The 20,713-nt window shown below is 33.4% G+C and overlaps 1 long non-coding RNA gene across 1 annotated transcript; it reads left to right on the top strand.

Moving 5' to 3' along the window:
• Positions 1-16,890: 16,890 nt before the first annotated feature.
• On the top strand, positions 16,891-19,610 carry LOC129229419 (uncharacterized). Its single transcript, XR_008581095.1, has 4 exons — positions 16,891-16,920; positions 18,852-18,963; positions 19,088-19,170; positions 19,536-19,610. It is a non-coding gene; the product is annotated as an uncharacterized LOC129229419 (long non-coding RNA).
• Positions 19,611-20,713: the final 1,103 nt, after the last annotated feature.

A 20,713-nucleotide genomic window follows, 5' to 3' on the forward strand; every position in this document is an offset into this window, starting at 1 on the left:
GACCACGAACTTAAAAGCAGTTTTTCAAACGTACAAAACTGCCGTTTGGCAATGCTCAGGAGCTCCTCTAGCACCAGCACCTATAGCTGTGCAAGTTGGAACGAGGGAAAATGCTCTTCCAAGCGATTTTTTTTCTTCTTCAAATATCATCTCATTTATGCATATTTCTATCAAATTATTTTTATATTTTCGGGTAGGAGTGGGATTGTGTTCAAAAAATTAGCTCTTCACTTAAACTCTATTTTCTATGGGAAGGAAAGGAGAATTTTCACTTTGTTCGAAACGGAACTCGTAACGTGTTTTTCAATCTGATTCTTTCTGACAGACGATTTAAATCTTCGCGAATCAAATAAGGTTGCGAAGCAATCTTCGGGGATTGGTATGCGTCAGCGAGCAGAGGGCAGAGCCACCTGATAAAAAAAATATTGCAACAAGTTGTTAATTACTCCTTTGTGGAAATACAAAAAAGTTTTCCCTGAAAAACTTCGTATGTAAAATAATAAATAAAATTTTTAATGATTTTTACCCACTATCGGAATTTAAAAAAAAAAAAGGCAATCCAGTGATAAACCTGCATAAAAACTTATAACTACGTAAAAGTCGCATTTATAGGCTTATCAACACATGCGGCCTCCTTATCACTGCCCAATTTAAATTTATGTTTTTAAAATAATTTTTTTTGATATTTATTTTTTATGGGAGGAGGGGGGCGCCGAAGCGAGATCTTGCCCCTGCTCGAAAAAGACCTAGTTACGTCCCTGAATAAACTGAAACTCCCGTTTAAGTTTTGGTTCAGCTTGAGAAAAACTAATTTAGCTTTGATTTGGACTTAGACTGGATTGGAAAAAATCAAAACTCAATAGCTTTCATTTTCAGACAGTAAAGTTACATTGTTGTGTTATTTTTCTTTCGAAAAAAAATCAATCATGTTTGAAAGTCGAAAATTTCAATAATATTTCAAGTTTCAAAGGCAATCTAAAATAGAAAATGTGATTGTTATGATTAGACACACATTACCCAATATTATTGGATGAATGACGATTTGACTTATTTCTGGTGTTTGACCATGGAAGCCCTCAGTTATAAAAAAGTTTTTTTTCTAATTAATCTTACCTTTATGTGTATTTCTGTCAAGCAGAAAAAGATGTGTGGATAGCATATATTTTTTCATGCTTAACCCTTTATATGTTCCAAGAAACAGAGTTATTGAGAAACCCCAATTTTATTCATAAAAAATCAAATTTTCCAATTTTTCCTGAAAAAAACCGTTTTTTTTCCACCACTTCAAAATTTCCGGAAATTTTACATCTCTAGATAGGTTATAACATTTCTTGACTTACCCAATTTATAAAATCATGTTTTCCGTTCATGACTGAATGCCTTTCTTGTAGTACTATTCATCCAAAAACGTACCATTTTTCTTTTTAAAGTATATTTATAGAAACTAGTAATGACCTATTTAACCTTATAACCTGTGATACTCATTAACACTCGCTCTTATTCTCAAAATAATTGCATAACTAAAATGCTGTAAAAAGGCACCATGCAGAGATGCAAAGATTTTTTAACAATGCTATAGTGAAATGATATTTTTAATTGATTCTTTTTGAGTTTTATACTTTAGCACATTAAAAAGTGAAAAAAAAAAATTTTAAGTCTTTGAAAACGGACAACAGTTTCAAATGTGGTGTACATCTCTTTTTAGTTTTGAACTTCAGAAGCATTTTGTTGAAATTAACCAACTAGCATATGATATGCAAGAAAAATACGGAAAAAAAACAACAACTTGGGCATGAATATTGATCGCACGGAGAAAAAGCTCCTCAGCTAAAAGAATCGACAAATTTATGTGACAAAATGACAGCATCATGTTTTAAAACGACAGCAGATACCAGTGAAAAATATTCAATCGGCAACACAAAAAATAATATATCACGGCAAGAGATGCTGTCTCCTAATGCTATTGAACTAGTGAATGATGCATTTCCAGAAGAAAGACGAACAAGCAATGAATTTTCGGAAGAAGTGCCTATTGAGAAACATTTTGCAAAATTTCTCATTCTTAGAAACTAGAAAATATCCCCCCCCCCAGCGTTCTTCAAATTTTCAGGGGGTATTTTGGGGGGGGGGGTTCCTCTCCTTTTTAGCGAGGGTCTATTTCTAGGGGGTAATCAGTAATATTTAAGGGGGGGGATGCCAGCACTCTTGTGGGGGGGGAGGTCTCTCCTACTATTGTTGAACTTTCAAAAAATAAGACTTCTCTTTTGGATATTTTCTGTAACAAAAAAAAGGACTTTATTTACTTCTCAATGATTTTTTTATCCCCTTAAAATGTCCGCACTATCTCTTAAATCCTTAGATATTATGGAGGCAAAATCGGCGCCCTTCAACTCGGCTTTCCCGCGCCCTTTTGACCACCCAGTCCGGCCCTGAATACCGTCGCCTCTGCTTAATCGCTTAACGGATAAACGAATACCCCGCTTAAAAATAAAATATCCCGGAACCGAATATTTACCATGCCGTAGATGCAAAGTTAAAAATCCCCACTTATTCAAATGTTTCGTGGAACTAACAATATTTGTATAAATGGGACCGACAGTAGATTAAAATGTACTTTCGGAAAAATCTAATAATACGAATAGGGTCTGGTTGATTTGAGTAACTGTAGTTTTACCGTAATTTAGAAGTTTTTTTGCTCTAAATAAAGCATATTTTTGTATTAAACATTTTATGTAATGCGTATTTCTAATTACCAGTAAAGTTTCAAAGAATCAAAATAGAGAAGATCTTTCAAAATGACTCGTTTTCAATTTAATATTGAAAAATGCAAAGGTAGTATAGTTTTACAGTAAAACTTGGTTTATTGTATCTTTCATTTTATGGACATTACACTAAAAAATATTTAAGGGTGCTTAGTGTTCAGTCTCCATCTAAGTGATTTAAATATGGCCAGGGGCAGACTGGCCCGCGGGCCAATATGCCCTCAAGCCTAAACATCTTTTTTTTAAAAATAAAAAAAAAAGGTTTCTTTTAATTAATTTAAAAAAAAAAAAAAAAAAAAAACATTTAAGTGCAATTTCCTTTTTTTGCGCTCACGAACCTGTGCGACTTCCCTTTTCTGTTTCTTTTAACTCGTAAACCTGTGTACCATTGTTTTTTTTCCCCCTTTCTTTCTTTTTCTCATCTTTTTGTTGCTTTTTTTTTACACCTTCTTTTTTTTTGCGCCCTTTGGAGACCAAGGTTGACGCCCTCTTGCGGGATCCAATCCGCCCCTGAATATGGTTTTTGAAAATGTCCGAAGATGTAGGCAGGACTACAAAACTTTTGCTAGGGTAATTAAATTATGTGGTAGGAAGACCTTGAACACCCTGAACATTCCCATTACCTGAACCTTTGTGATTCAGGTAATGGCAAAATGAAAAAAAAAATTTGACCATGAGAATAACTGGGCCAGCTGTCAATATCTGATTTTTTTGCTAAATAAGCACTGTAGGATGCTGGCATATATTCAAGATACTTTCAATCCAGGGCTCGTCTCCTAACTTGCATCTATGGATATACAGTGAAAAAAGTTTAACATGATATATGGTTAACACGCAATGATATAATATATAATAGTCCGGAAAAAGTATCTGTGTAATTTAATTCAATTTTTTAAACAAGAAAAAATTTAGTCCCTTCAGTTTCATGTTAATTTTTTTTACCGTATTTAAAAATAAAATTTTTCAAGTTAAAATTTTTTATAGTCAAGCACAGCGATTCTCAACCAGTGATCCGGCAGACCAGTACTGGTCAGCAGGAAAAAATCATGACCAGTCCTCAAACACTTTTTCTTCATTCACGTTTTTAAAAAAATTCCTGTTAAGATTCCTTTCTTTATTTATTTATTCATTTATTTTTATTACTCTGCAACAATTTTTTTTAAAAACCTTTGCTGTCAACACAATCTTTTACGGAGTTTTATCGTTCCCTGAGTAGGAAGTTTTCTTTTTTTTCTAAAATAAATCCATAAATAGAGGAAAACCACAGCCTCAAAAAAAAAAAAAAAAGTGTCGCATGTTTTTAATATAGTCTGCAAATATAAGTTTTTTTTATATATTTTTTAAAGAAATTTAAATGGTCTGCAAACTTTTTTCAACATCTTTTGTCAGTCTGCGGGTCACAAAAGGTTGAGAAGCGCTAGTCTAAAACACTCAAATGCTTTTTATGTCACGGAAAAGTGTAATGCAGTAAACCTTCATTTATCCAGACAACTGATGCCTTCACTCATTTTTCTTTGAATTTGTACATCCACTTAAAAAAAAAAAAAAAAAGACATACAGTTTAACCCCGATTTAACAATTGTCAAGGGACTGGAAAAAGATATTAAGTCAAGGATATCGTTAAATCGAGGAGCATAGACATTCAATGCAGTCAAGCCCAGACCAGTGAAATGTATCCTTAAATTCAGAAAATCATTAAGTTGGGTATCGTTAAATCGAAGTTATACTGTAGATTTTTACCCTCTGACAAAAGCTCCGGCTTGCTCCCCCTAGATCTGGCAGTTCTTCAAGTATTTCAGGTGTGTAGTCAAGAGGGCATGATGTTCTCCAACTCTTTAATTTTCCAAACCAGTGTTCATTGAACATACCACTGATTCATCTGTAAGCATTATCCCTCATCTTTTTTTTCCAAGACTACACCAATTAAATGCTGTAACAAAAATCAGAATATGTTTTTTTGGAAATTTCATCAAAAGTTTTGTTTTGCAAATATTAATTTCTTCTTTGATGTGTTAAATGTGAATATTAAGGTATATTACTCAAAAAAATCAACTTTTTCTAAAAATGCTAGTCTGGTTTATTTTAATAAAAGCTAGAACAGGTAATGATACCCCTTTCCCCAATATGGTTGAACATGCAGTGCCCGATCAACCGAAAGTGATGCTCAAGCTCTGGTAAAAAGTGGTGTCCCCATCCATGAGAAAATCCGTATATATTTTCAAAGAAGCTGTTGTGTACTAGAAAAGCATTGGAGCATTCACACTAAATGTTAATAAAATTCAAAAAATGCCACTTTCATCCTACTTGTGCAATCTGCAATATATGTTGTACACGTATCCTGGTACAAATTGAGAACTCATTGTTTTTTGCTATCTTGTATACATAAGTTAACAAAAGCTTAACATGTAAAATTAGTACTAAGTAATATTCAGCTGGCAGTCCACTTTTCTATCAGTACCTTTGTAGAGATTTTTCAAGATATATCCTTTTTTGTGTTTTTTGGCAAATTTAGAGAATATTCAGAAGAGATAACCATTTAAAATTAAAAAATGGAAATTAAAAGTACTATTCTGTAATACAGCTAGAACTATCATATTTTGTCAACATGGAATAAATGCAGCTGCTTTACTTTTAAGAAAGAACTTATTCAGTTGAAGTTTTGAAACTGGAAGTACAGTGGCTCCCAAAAGTGTTCGTACACTTTGAAATTTTTTAGTAAAACCAAAATAACTCAAAACTGAATTCGAATATAAAGTCCAATATTTTTTTACATCATTCCTATGTCATTCTAAATGCAACCCATTGGATTTTTCAAAATATTGACGGATCTTCTTTTTGAAATGGGTCAGAAAACGAAGAGACAGAGAAATAACACGCCACAAAAGTCATCGTACACTCAAATATTTTCGAATAAATTCATGATTAAAATTATCATATGCCATTTTATTAGTATTTTTGCATTGTGTTGACCCTTATAAGTCATTTGGCTTTAATTTTTTGTTTATTTATTCCATAATATATTGCTTATTACTGTAAAATGGCTGGTATTCGTAAAAAACCGCAAACGCCATTAAAATTTGAATTTTTTTCCCACAGCAGTGGTAAGTTGGTTTGAAATGTCTCTAAATTAGTTAATTTATTTGTTTGTATAGTAAAGTGCTTGATAAAATGCTTTAAAGAAAGAAATCGGACCGAAAACAAGGTAAGAAAAGGTCAACCGGCAAAGTTGACAAAACGTGATTGTAGATTTAAAGTTAAAAAATTTATGAAAAATACACATTTGAGTACTGTAAAAGTTTCTGCAGGGCTAAATGAAACATTTTACATTTAATTTTCACCTAAAATTGTTCGCCAAGTTCTTTGATTAGCCGGATTAAATATTACCTCTTTCCGCAGAAATTTTCTTGGTCGTGCGAAAAACAGAAAGCTTACGCTTTTCGTCCCAAAATCATTGATAAATAAGCTAAAAACAGTTTAGAATCATGTCTTACTTACAGTTAAAAAGTAATTCATCATTTTTGTTTAAATTGTTGAATAACTGTAAGTGGAAGAAAAAATTAGGAACTTAATCTTAAAAACTTATTTGGATCAGTTAATCAGGACTGTGAAGGTGTTTTAGTGTGAGGGTGCATATCAGCATCAGGACTTGGTAGGTTGTAATTTTTTGATGGAATAATGAATCATGCTGTTCCTTTAAATATTTTAAAAACCAATTTTGAACTCTTAGCCAAAAATTTGGTTATTGGAAACAACTTTTTTTTTTATCAAGATAACGATAAGAAGCACACGGTTTTCAACGTTTGCGTCTAGTGCTTCGAAAATTTTCCTAAAGTTTAGAAAATACCACCTCAGTCTCCAGATTGTAACTTAATGTAACGTATTTAGAGATATCTGGAGGCTAGATTACGAAAATAGGGCTTTAAAACGAAAATAGAGCTAGAAACAGTGAGACTTGATGTGTGGTTGAACTTACTCAGAAATTACGCAAAAAACTTACTCAGAAATTACGCAAAAAAAGAAAGAAAAAGAATGAAATCTATTCCCAGACGTTTAAAAGGTGTTATGAATACTGTATGATATTCTACTTATTAATAACTTAATCAAAAGTTAGATTATTCATTAATATATAGACATTTTATAAAGTGTACGAAGACTTTTGTGAGATAAAATTTCCGGCACTTTTCGGTTTTTGATTTTAAAAATATTAAGTTTTAATATTTTTTGAAAACTTTTCATGCAGTTTTGTTGAAAATTGATCATAGATCTTGTAATTAAATACCTATTCCGAAATATTAATTCTAACCAATGATTTGGGGCCTATTTCTTTGAAAGTCGTAGGTGTACGAAGACTTTTGGGAGCCACTGTATATTGTAATATTTAATGAAACACTCTTGTTCAGAAAAAAAGAAACAGAATATCCTGTTAATATGTACAAGGAATAGAATTTTAAAAGAATTAGTGTTGACATATGAAATTTCCATTTAGCTTGAAGCAAATAAAACTGAATTTTGTTTATTAAAACCAACACACTGAAAATACTATATCAAAAGAATCTTAAGTGCAGATCTAAAGTTGCAAATTTTAGGTTGACACAAATATCAACTGTAACAGCATATTAGGGCCAACAATCATGCATTAAATATAACGAAGCATTCAATCATTGTTTCAAGCTAAATACAAAAATTTACCATTATTTCAACTTTAAATTCTACCCTACATATGCATCATTCTAGCGTAAAAATTTAAATTTATTTTCTATTCCCACGTTTAAGGACCGCTGTACGAATGAATTTCTAGCTTCAACATGCAATGTAAATATGTTCCTCTAAAAGAACAGACAAAATAAAAGAGTTGATTCCGCCAAACATTCAGTGGATCAGGTTGTCAATAGTTAAAAAAATTAAAATGATTTAGAAATTTTGACTAAAATGCACTTTTTCTATTTTGTTCTAATGCTCTCAATCTGCGCGGCAGCCAACAAAATGTAAATAAGAGTAGTTTCGCGGCCTATTTGTGCAAAAACAGTATTCGACCGGTCACGTGACGAATTCGCCCGGCGAAAAAGCGCGGTCGCTCTGGTCGCGACCGAAATGACCACGATCGGAGTTTGTAAACACGAGCGGGTTTCGTTCGGAGTCCCCGAAGAGAGTTTATAAACACTCCTGGTCTCGATCGGTCGCGACCGGTCTCGAGTTTAGAAACGCGCCTGTCATATTTTATGAGTCAAGCAGCAGTAAAGAATTCGCAACTCCAACGAACTATAGGGGGCACTGCAGTCACTGTTTAATGGCGGAATTGAAAACTAAAACAAACGCATGTGGTAGCGAAGAAAATGCTAAAAGTGTTGTGATTTTTGTTCGTATGTATGATTTTTTCGCTTTATTCGTTTGAAAAGATTTTTCAAAGTCTTGTGGATATTCTGACCCATATAGAAAGAGATTAGAAACCAAAAAGTATTACGAAAGTAAACAATTAATGTAGAACACACAGTAAGTTGTTCTGAAGCAGCCATTTTCACGATGTTGAATTCGGAATTCATAAATTTTTGGTTCGCTTCGAACGGCATTTTCATTTTGTACCGTTTTTTCTATACATTAGTACATAGTAAGTTCAGTTTCGTGACATTTCCAGCATTTGTTGACATTTTTGTCACATAGTGCACATACGTGGCAGACTGTCAAGAGTAACGTTTAACACTAGATAATTTATTTCTATGACTATATGATTGGATATCCAAAGAAATCATGCATTTAATTCATTCGTCATGGAAATAATTTACCTGATATGCGAAATCTTGTCAAGATACATTATTCTTTCACATAATTTTAAAACCATAACACTATAAACAGATTTTTGGCGAACTTTTATTTTTTATTGTTCAAATTCTTAACGTTCTTTCTGGATTTTTCAATCTGTTCTGCGATAAATATTTTCAAGAAAATTTATTTGCATACTGTCTATTTCAGTAGGATACTGTAGTAACAAATTTTATTTAAATCATTTATGTGGAATTAGGTTAAAGAAAAGTGTCCAGTCAATGTTGTTAAGTTCGTTTTTTTTTCATCGAATTGAAAAACTGATATTTATTCAAATTCACTCAGAACAAAATAAATAAAATGTGTACTCACAGTTTATATATGGTGGTAGTTTTCTTTTCAGTTGATTGACCATTATTTCTTTTTACTTATCGAATTCTGTAATCTTACTATCATTTTATTCCACTCATGATAAAAATTAAAAATGGTTTAACTAAAAACGCGAAAACTCGCCAAGGCTACTTTGCTTGCACAATACTAAAACTACTATAACCCTAAACAAATTTGGCGAAACCTTTCAGCTGAGAATAAAAGGAATAAAGTAAATTCTTTCTCGGTTATTCATTTTGTTCTACGATAATATATTCAAGAAAATATTTTGCATACTGTCCATTCCAACTAAATGCTGCTGTAAAATATGATTAGTTAAATTAATTTAAGATTAAAAAAAACTCATATTCTTACAAATTCATACAAAACAATAAAAATTTTTACCTGGTATAACGTTATCCAATTTTGTTAATCCAGAGTTTTCTTGTTTACGCTTCCACCATTTAATACTTTTTTGAAAGAAATAAGAAAAACTAACATTATTTTGAGAAGCTCGAGAATACTACTAAGGGACGAATTAATTTCTGTAGCTGAAAGCAAACTAAGACACATCGATTGCGTTAATAAATACTCAGAACAAACTGCCTGTGTTTACGTCAACAGACACACGTGATGCGCAACGTGGCAATGTTTTAGGTGCAGACGCAGTTTTATAAATCACCGCAAGGTAGCGTATTCGAGCGCTGGAGTTCCGAATTGCTGTATGCAGTGCGTAGCCAGGATTTTATTTCGAAGGGGGTCCAATCAATGGCGTAGCGAGATTTTCATTTTCGGGGTGGGGGGGGGGGGTTCAAAGGAAATTTGACAAATTAATATGCAGATCTTCTAAAAAATAGAATTTAGAGATGAAAAATTTATTTAATTGTATAGTCTCAAGTAATAATTTTGAATGCATTTGAATTTAAAATAAGCAGCAAAATTTAATGCTAGATTCCCCATTTCCCCAGGAAGCCCACGCAGGGGCTATATTCCAAGAAATTTAGAGGAACTAAACAAAGGAGAAGTGACTTTTGTTCGATTCTAAACAGGTATATGTTCTCAGAATTTTTATCTACGAGTACTTCAAAAGACACAAAGGTTCTACGTCTTACGTCGCGTCGCCCCCTCATTTCGTGCCCCTCTCCCCATTTAGTTGTTCATAAGATGAAACATATCCAAAATAAGGAGATTCGCATTTGAGAAACAAATTTCTCCCAACATTGAACATTATCGTCCATTTTTAACACATTCATTGTGACAGCATTATTTCCCGCTCGTGTGCTCGTTACGTCACTTCCTTCGATCCTTCAGCCGAAGGTGATGTATCGTCCACCAAAACAAACGCATATAGACCCCTTTTACACGATTCCCGCTTTCGGACATCGGACGGCAGACATGTGACGTCACAAGTCAGAGAAAAATCGTTGCTCATTTACACGAAGGCGGAAAGCGGGAAGCGTATGCAAATTTCGTAACCGGTTCGGTGTTTTGACAGGGGTCTGCACCTGTTTGTTTATATTTGCTTCCGTTGAATCTTCTGTTATTTCCTACTATTTTTTTTAATTGTTAAAGAATTGAAGTGTTTTCCGTAAATGTTGAAGGTTTATTTTTTAGAAAACATGTCTTGGATAGCGCTTTTTTAAATCTTTTTTTTGAGTCACGCTAAAAATAGAAGTAAAAAATTCTAAATTTGCCAAACAGTGCTTTCCCGTGTTTCGCGGTAATGGTTTACCGCTGTTTTTTTTTTTTTAATCTGTGTGCATATTCAATACATAACATGTGCACAATTAAGCCAGGCTAAAAAAATAAATAGAAGATAATTCTGGGTTCATCGAACAAGCATTCCCTCCCGCCCCGCCCCCTGAAATTCAAAGATTAATTTAAAAAATAGAATGGTCTATGTTCTAGGATCTTATTACATCATGCTGCTGTTGTATGCATGAAAAAATGAAATTGCACAAGGATTTCATAAATAAAATGATTTTTAGAATACTGAAACATATTTATTTATTTGCTTATTTTAATCAATTTCAAAAATGAGGTTTTTGGCTTGTGCAAATTATTCTCATACAGTGATGTTCCCATCTATTTTTCTGAGGGTATACTCCCAGTAATCCATTACGCACAATATTTGTATGCGATCAAATCGTTGCCTCAGAGCAACAGTAGGATATCTTAATGTTATTTCGGGGATTAGATGTCTTAGTGTTGCTCTGAGGCAACGATATATGTAATATGTGTTTATATGGAAATTTTTGAAACTTGAAGGTATACGCTATATGTCTAAAAAATATTTGAGAATATACGGCATACATGGAATATACCCTATGGGAACACCACTGTTCTCAGTGTGCAAAAGTTTTTCTTTCTGATAGCCGCTCGGAAAACAACAGTTGATAATTTTTGCTGTGTTATTGCTATTACATTTTCAGAACTCGATGAGGAGCATTTTTTCATTTAGTGATACAGTGAAACCTGTGTATGTTGACCCCTTTATTTTCTTGAAACATCATTAAAAAGCGTTGAATTATATAATTCATAGTACAGTTCGAGTTCAATAATGAAAACTCTTAAGTATGGCCACCCCTTCTGTGTCCACATTTTCACTGAACGAAGGGGTGGCTTCTCGGAGAGGTTTCACTGTATAATAAAATGCTTGTAGTGATGTATCAAAATGTATATTTTTTTAGAACTGCTTTGCATGTTATTGTGGAATAATACTAACAGTGGTGTTGAAATATTTTTTCGGGGGGGGGGAGGCTACATTTAACACATGTGCAAATCTACGTGTATGCAGGCCCGCACCAAGCCTGATTGGCGCCATCGTGCAAATGTCTTTTGAGCGCCTTTATGCATTAATGTTTGAGAAAATTCTAGTTAACTCCTGGGGTGAGGATTTATAGACAAATGCAGCATTGAACAAATGCAGTATTGAAAAAATATGTTTGGCATTTATTTGATGTATCAAAAGGAAAGTAATGTATATATATTTCATTTTGAACACAGTGTACGTTTTTACCTTTGAGCAGGAGTTAGTTATCTCTTCATCTCGAAGTTGTTTCGAGTAAGGGTGGATGTAAGGGAGGGGTGACCGGAATTGACTTTTGAATTATGGCTTTTTCTCTTGGAAACCTTGCATTGAGCTGTTGTTAAAAAAAGATGGCCATTTTCAGTTAATCAAAACATTTCCCCCCAACAATTAAAAAAAAAAAGTCTTGGAATTTGATTGAAATAATTCTTGCTTACTTTAGTCTGATAAGTACTTTTTTGAAAAATGGGAAATGGCTAATATGCAGCCGTTACAAGAAAACGGAACTGTTACAAGAGGCATTGAATTTAATATCTAAAACAAATATGTAGTCCTTCCAAAGTTTTTTTTAATACACAAATAGTAAAAGAAATAAAGGGAGGGGGAGGGGAATTGAATAATTATGGTCAAGTCATTACTTTTCAGAACTAAAAAGTTAACCTAAATTATTGTCCGAAGTACATGCTGTCTAACCACGGATTGCATGGAATTTTTATACGTCCAGATAAGACGAATCTATGTGAATAAGGGGGAAAAGTAAAAATTTGATGCCCGTATTCCACTCATTTGAATGAGACTCTGCTTCTGCAAAAGCTGGCATCGATAAAAAATAATAGATTTGTCCATTTCCGGCTGTAAAACGGATGTTTGTCTTTCCATACAATCCGTGGCCAGACAGTAAATGTGACGCACATCTAAATAATATACATATGAGCAAACTATTTTTTATGTATGATAACACGAAGCAGAGGAATTACCGCAAATTAAAAATCGCAAAAAGACGCCAAATTTTGCAAAGATCTGTTGTAAGTTATGGAGCTGTATAAGGAAAACTCCTTATGGGGCGTTCTCCCCATAGGTAGACGAATACCCTCCTATGTGTATTCCTAAGCATTGCACGACCTCTGCACAGTGGCGTAACTAAGGTGGGACGGAGGGGTTGGTCCGCCCCGGGCAGCATTTTGCTGGGGGGTGGCAATTTCATGTTCTTGATGTGAAAAAAGTTCAACATTTGCTAATAGGGAAATGATGCTTCTGATCAATTACTGGAGGCAAAAAAAAAAAACTTTTCGTTATAATATGAAATTAGCACTTGATTTTAAGAAAGTTACTCGAAAACTACCTTATTAAAAAAAAAAACTATTTTTTTGAGAAAGTTACAACAAGAGTAAGAAAAGAGAGGTCTGGGCAATTAATTGCTTATCTTTGGGGTAGCATTATCTGTTTCAGAAATTGCTTTAATTGGTTACTTATTACAAAACTTTTATTCAGACCAGAATTAATTTTATGTTTATCTTATAAAAGTACTTACTCACAACTCAAATAATAACTGCGACTAATCTTACTGCTTTATATCAGTAAAATTCCTATAAACAGCGAGTTTCAAACTGAGACATTCATTTAAGCAGAAGGTTTTTAATTAGTGAATTGATGTCTAAGTAAACCTTTCACATTCACATGGAAAGTAATGATTTTCAATACACAACTTTTCCTTCTCATGAATCAGTATGGTTAATCGAACTTATAGGGCTCATTAATCTTATCACCCTGTATCAGTGAAAAAGAAAACCATCCAAATTCTGTAATATGGCAGTATTGGATCTAGGAAAGCGGCAATTTCCGAGTTTTTCAACATTAAGACAGGCACCCCAGCACGGATCCAAAAGGATGTCATTACCCCCTTTGAAAGGACCAAAGAAACCATAAAATTGCATACCTAGATCTTTAAATTAGGAAAATTTCCTGTGCAGAGCGCCGGCCTCTAAACTCCTGCCTGGTGTCACCAAAAGGTTAAAATGCACTCTTAGGGCTAATTTAGAAAATTTTTCTGAATAGAGCATATTCTTTATTTTTCTTCGTAATTAAGTTCTTATTTTTCCTTTAAATACTTTTGACTGTTTCTCAACCAAAGGGCAGCAAATTGAGGAATTGTCTTGGGCGGCAGAAAATGTAGCTACGCCACTGCCTCTGCACAAGATTTGATAAACTGGATTTGTGTAAGGAACCCTCCTCCCTCCCATGGTTGTGCACTGTGGGGTGAAATTCATCATGTAAATTCTCAAGTATCAAAGGACCTTTGTGACAAATTTGGCAAAAATCTGGCCTTAATTGTGGATTTGTATAAACTACATAGCACACACAATCACTAACATACATCATATTTTGTTTAGATATATAGATTTTACTTTTATTGTTTATTTAACTTTTCCCATGATTTAATTGAAAAATAATCAGTTTAAATTTTGAACGAAACCAAAATTTAAAAGTTACCTGAAAAAATCCAGGTGCTCCTTTAAAAATCCAGTTGGGGTTTTTACAAATGCTAGTTTTACCAACCGCCTTGTCTGGTGGTCAAAGAAGTGACTATGGGTGGGAAGTTACTGGGGGGGGGGGGGGGGTCATGACGCAGTCTGGACCATAGAAATGTTCAGAAGTATATCTTTACGGTTTTTTTGAGCAATCATGATTGCTTATTGCTTTCATTTGACTGTTTTGATGTCCTATGATTTTATTTTCCCACCAGCACCCTCTGCAGCATCACCGTCGACCGGCTCTTCACGATGCTGCTCCCCTAGCCAAAACCGTCTCCAGGTTGCATCCATATCCTACACACACGCACATACATACACAACTACATGCACACACAAATACCCACACACTCATGCCTGCACACAGACACCACACACAGACAGACATACATACCCACACCCATACACTCATGCCTGCACACAGACATATACACACACGCATACATACACACATATACCCACATTCATGCCTGGACACAAACACACACCCCTACATACACACTCGTGATTGCGAAAATCATAAATTGAATTCAAGATGTCAAAATTCAAATTATTATTTTTTTTTTTGACTTTCGCTACTTGCAAGCACAAAAGGAAATGAATATAGAAACAACAAACACGAAGATAAATATTTTACCCTCAGCTAAAGTTGATTAGCAAAACCAGAGGTTTAATTGTGAAGGATGTGAGAGGAAACTATTTTAAACATTGAAATTTTAGTCAGATAAAAGATGTTTATGGTCATTTTTTATTCAATGATGGCAAGGAAAAAAAACCCCTTGAAGATACCCCCTCCTGTATATAAACAGAAAAATCAGATAAATATAGCTTAAAATGAACATGCGTAACATGCATTGAGATAGTTTTCCTTTCGTCCACCCACCTTTCACAATAGTTTGACGCTCGCAAGTAATGCCTATCCTTTTCCAATATTGATGTAACTTTGGAAAGAAAGATATCAAACAAAATTTTTGCATTTAATATTCTTATTATGTAGCCAACTAATGAATAATAACTTTCTTTTCAACTCCTGTTGAATGCTCATGGAAAATATTTATCAGGAAATTAAAGAAAAAAGTTGTAATTAACTTGTACACATTGCATTTATTTTTATCATTATCATTAAATGTAAAATTTATACCTGTGTGTGTTTTTTCCGTAAACTCGAATTTTTTTCAAAAGACCGCATAAACCAAAAACTAGGGATGCACTGAATACCGAACATTAAGTTAAAATTCTATCCTTATCTTCAGCTGAATACTGAATATTTTGCCAAAATTTGTTGTTGTTTCAACATTTAGTACAATTGTTGATTAAAAATAGGAGTGGAACAGAGCTTCAGCCCAGCCAAATCATGAACTGATTCAGCACATAACAGTTTGTCGTGAATATTTTTTTTACAATAACTAGTACACATAATATTATGTCCCATAATAAGTTACGAACAATTATGCCCTAGAATAAAACACAGTAAATTTAAAAGAATCCATTGCACTATAAGCGGTCCCATAATTGAGAATATGTACCTACTTGGAAGTTCCTATGAAAAAAGTGACTTTACAACATTTGATTGATAATTATATAAAGATTTCTTCATTTGTTATGAAATGAAGCTATTACAATATTGCGTAAAACATTGTTTAAACACTTCTAGCTACTAATGAAAACAATGTCATTATTTTTATTACATAATAATCTAAGTAATATCACAAAGTATTTGTATGATAAACAATCACAATGGTACTTACTTGAAAAGGTTTCAGGTGTAACATTGAAAATCCAATAAATCTTCTCATTGCCTCCATAAGCAAGAATAAAATTATAATATCTTCTTTTTGCCAGCAAGATAATTCTTATGACAGAATATACAGAAATGATCCTGCCGATAAGAATTACCCAACTAATTCGTATAGATGCTACGCTGCAGTTCCTAGCATGTTAAAAATCTTTTTTTTTTTCCAGTGCATGATGGTCCTTCATAAAAAAAGAGGCTCATTCATTTCGCGCGATTATCAATGATTTACGTAACTTTGTTCAATTTCGAAGTTACACTTTGAAATTCACTTTATCAAAATCATTACCGTAGACACAAAGATGGCTACCTTTTCCCTGATTTTAGAAGGTTTATTGTTACTATAGAAACGAAAGCATGTGACATCAATAGCCAATCATTGCACGTCGGACTTCGCTTTTCTGACTTGGAGTTGTGGACGATCCACAACCCATTCCCGACGAAGTCAGGCAGGTTTTGGAGGCGCGAAAACTGGTTTTCGAGCTCAAAATGACGTCAGATGTCCGAAAGCGGGAATCGTGTAAATCGGCACATGGTAATGTAAAAGGTATTGGGAGCGTGGCGTTAGTCGTCGAAATTAGGTTTTTTCGTAAAGAAAAATGCTATCAAGCGGTTGTGCGTGTAGATGAACGAATAATGATGATAAAGAAGAATGCAAGGAGCAGGAAATATCCCTCAAAATCCTTCCACATTCAACTACAGAGCTAAAAAAATAAATCGGTTGTCAATGTCAAATCACGATATTCAAGGTTGTCACGACGGCCATGTATGACCACAAGGATTTTATCGGACTAAAAAAGAGTACTGAAAACTGATGCTGTGTCAACTTTTTCTTTCTTTTTGTGCAAGCCATCTCATAAGAAGGAGGAATATAAATTTTATGCCTCGAGCTGCTGAAGCATAGTAAGTTATTTCGTCATTAATCTACACTTTATAGTCGTTATGTTTACATCAGTTTTGCCCATGTAAAGTTGAATGATATGTATAATACTTATTGAATTTTCATTTATTCCCGTTTAAAAAAATCAAATAATGGAATTTTTATAAACAAATCATCATTTTTTTCAGTTATTTTTTTTTTTTTTTTTTTGCTTTGAGTATTAAAAAATGATGTTGTAAACTTGTCTCACTATTAATACAAAAAAAAACTATACCACCAAGTGCAAAAAAACTATAAATTATTTTCTCTTGTTGAATACAAAGGTTTATTCTACAAGTCCTGCAATTACCTGAATTCATTCTTATTTCCTTCATCCCCGAACATTAGTTCTCAGGTTAAATAAATTTTCAACATTCATATACAGCTCATGCATTCCATTGATTCAGGTATATTAATTGTAAATTAATGTGATATTTGTCAAGTAATATAAATACTGCACAAAATTTTAATGATTGAAACTAGTCTTTGGAGTTGTACCATATTTATATCTTTTAAATCTTAGTAATTTCCTGCTGAAGAGATGAAGAACACTTATCATTCTATATTTATCATTGGATGATTAAACATATTTTCTATACTGTATACATATTATGTGATTTGCCAAATCTCGTACCATAAATTGAAGGCCAAGCAGTGCACCTTCAATGCAAAATTACTTTTCTGAGTACCTACAGGTCTGCTTTACTGTTATACTATGTTCGGTGTGAGGGCCCAACGAGAATACAAACATTTTTGACAAAGCTGTTGAAGTGAAATTAAGAAGTGCATTTCAAACCAATGTACAGTACTGTAGTCTCGTAAATCAAATTTAAAAATTTCTTTAAAAATCCTGTTTTTTCATAGATATAATTTTAAGTTATGAAAGTAAAAATATAACACTGAGTGAAAGAAAGATTCCATTTATATTTTGATCTATTAATGAAGCATTTTCATGACCGTGCTTCATTGAAATGTCACTTGTGTTTGAAACAGAAGATAAGTAGACTAATTCTTTGTTAGGAAATACAGTCAACTCTCGATAACTCGATAATTGGTACTTCGAGTTATGGGGAATTTTCACAACAGTCTCAAAAGTTTGGCATCTGATGAAAACTTCGAGATAAAGGAATATTCGAGTTATTGAGATTTGACTGTAATGTGGAAAATTATTCATATGTTTTTAAATGTCTTGTAAACAATTCTAATTTTTGTAACAAAACATAGTTTTTTTTTCATCCCGATACAAAATTGTTATGCCTCTTTAAGGATCTCTTTCGCTTTTTATACGTAGTATGCTGATTTTTGATTCTCCAGCGTTACGAACGGGACATTTTTTCCGAAAATCGCTCATTTGTTGTTCATTAATATTCTTGAATTTTCAACAATTGCTTATTTTTGTGTTTTTTTTTTTTTTTTTTTTTTGAGCTAATTGTTTTCATTTGACCGTCCTTGGCGTTGTGGTTCCTTTTTCAGCTTGGACCGGGAGCCTCTGCAGGCGCGGCTCCTCTGGTCCTAACCACTGTCCTCTAAAATCAGCTCGGCGGTGGTGTTCATGTCCTACTTACACACACGCTCATACACTCACACGCGCTTTTACACACATATGCACGCGCCTTCGTGCATACACACAGGTCTACGCACACACACAAGCCGACACATGCACGAACGCGCGCCTACATACACAAAACTATAAACACGTAATCGCACAGGCCCGGGAGAAGGGGCAGGCTTGGAGGGACAGGAGCTCCAGAAACAATAACTCCAATGAGTAGGGTCCTGTCGCAACTCATGATTGCGAAAAACATAATTTGGATTCAAAATTTCATAATTCAAATTAATTTTTCTTTTTTTGTAAAATGTTGAATTTTGATAACTTTTCTACAATTTTATTCATTTCTTTTATTTAAAATATTAGGCAAAGGACAAAGTGTGCTAACTCAATGAAGGCTTGCATCCATGAATATTTTTGAGAACCAGTCAATTCAAGTAAATGTTTTTCTTTTGGACATTAAAGTATCACACTAGAGGTATTACTTTTAATATCTTTTCTGTTTATAAACGATTTTTTTATTTTTCAAAGTAAATAAAATATTTGTGTAATGTCCTTACATAAAATTATTGATTTTCCAAACACAATTTTGTATTTTTTAGTTTCCTGCTGCATTTTCAGATGGATGAACATTTATAAATGAAGAAATGTTCCAATTCTTACACCTTCATTGGATACATACCTGGTATAAAATTTTCCCATTAGTTAGGACTATCTAAGAACTCTTGTAAATGATTATTACACCATCAATTCTTAATGACATTTTAAAAATAGTAGCAAATAGCTTTTCTTCTCTGCGATGGAAATATACCTCCTGGGGAACCCGCCTTGCTTCTGCAAAAAAGGGTAATGCGCTTATTGCATCATACCTCCAAAGTGGCATCCACACTACAGTGCTTTTGATCTTAGGTCATGTTCAGAAGCTGTTTTATGATGCGCCAGTCTGGATGCCACTTTAAGGTAGTGTGGAAATTGATGCAGAACTTTATCTTTCTTAAAAAACCTTTCATACTCAAACGAGAAGGATTTGCATGCAACATATATTTCTAGGTTATCACAGTTGAAGTGGCTAACATCCCATCAGATTCATTGGCATAGCGAAAAATTTTGCACACAAGAAGGCTGATTTTCATAAAAACAATGGATTTTTTTTTTGAAAATAAAATTATTTTATTTGAATGTGTCATTGTTATTTTTATACAAACTGTTGAACATTAAAAATTGGTTTTAAGATTAATGAGTAATATGTATTCTAAGCGTCAAAAAGTTTTCCTCCCAAACAATAGGCAGTCTGATTACAAGTAAGTAGTGAATAGTATGAATAAGAGGGTAATTTTTATCAATTAATTATTAAAAAAGCAAAGTTTACCAGGATAAAGTAAAATAAAAAATTACAACACACACACACACACACAATAATCTATATATACACAACAATGGCTTGATGTGTCCATATGGTAAAACTATACTTTGTATAATCCATGATTTGCTGTGTAGTGAGAGATTTCATACTTAGAACATGCCACTATGTTGTTCTCCATGGCGGGGTAAAATATTGAAAGTCCATATATACTTTTCAGTAACTTACCGCCCTAAAGCCAGGGTTAAGGCGGAAATACACCGCCAGCTCAGTCAATTCCAGCTGAGGACTGCAGTTTCGTGCTTATTAGCACTCATCAGCCCGGCATAGGAAGTGAGTTAGATGGAGGTAGAAAACCTCTTAAGGAAGCCTAGAGTGCCAAACAAACTGGTAGCTAATGTAGAATCAGCACTGATGATCAGACGAGTGACAGAACCATTGCTTCGGTCATTCATCTGCTAGCTAGTGAAACAAAATGTAAACAATATTATACAGTGAATTTCCATATATCACATCTTTTTAAACTTTTGGTCAACTTATCAAAAAATTCACGTCTTACAACTGAAAACAATCAATATAAACTGATAAAATTATCTATTAGAATCCTATATTATGCTATGAATCAAGTGAAAGCATTTAGTAGAAGAAAAAAAAAATCCTTAAATGGTATCTTGAGAAGTTTCTTCAAAGAAATGTCGGGTTCAAAGCTATGCGGAATATCACCGAAAGGCAAGGTTGTCAGATTTTGTCCACCCTGGGAAAAACCGCCCTATCCACCTTTTTTTCAGTACATTAAAATTTTCAAATCGAAAACGCTGAGATTAATAATAATAAATAAATGTGTAATCTGTGTAAATGATGAATCTGT

This window comes from Uloborus diversus, chromosome 9, assembly GCF_026930045.1.
Source record: "Uloborus diversus isolate 005 chromosome 9, Udiv.v.3.1, whole genome shotgun sequence".
Taxonomy (NCBI): Eukaryota; Metazoa; Arthropoda; class Arachnida; order Araneae; family Uloboridae; genus Uloborus; species Uloborus diversus.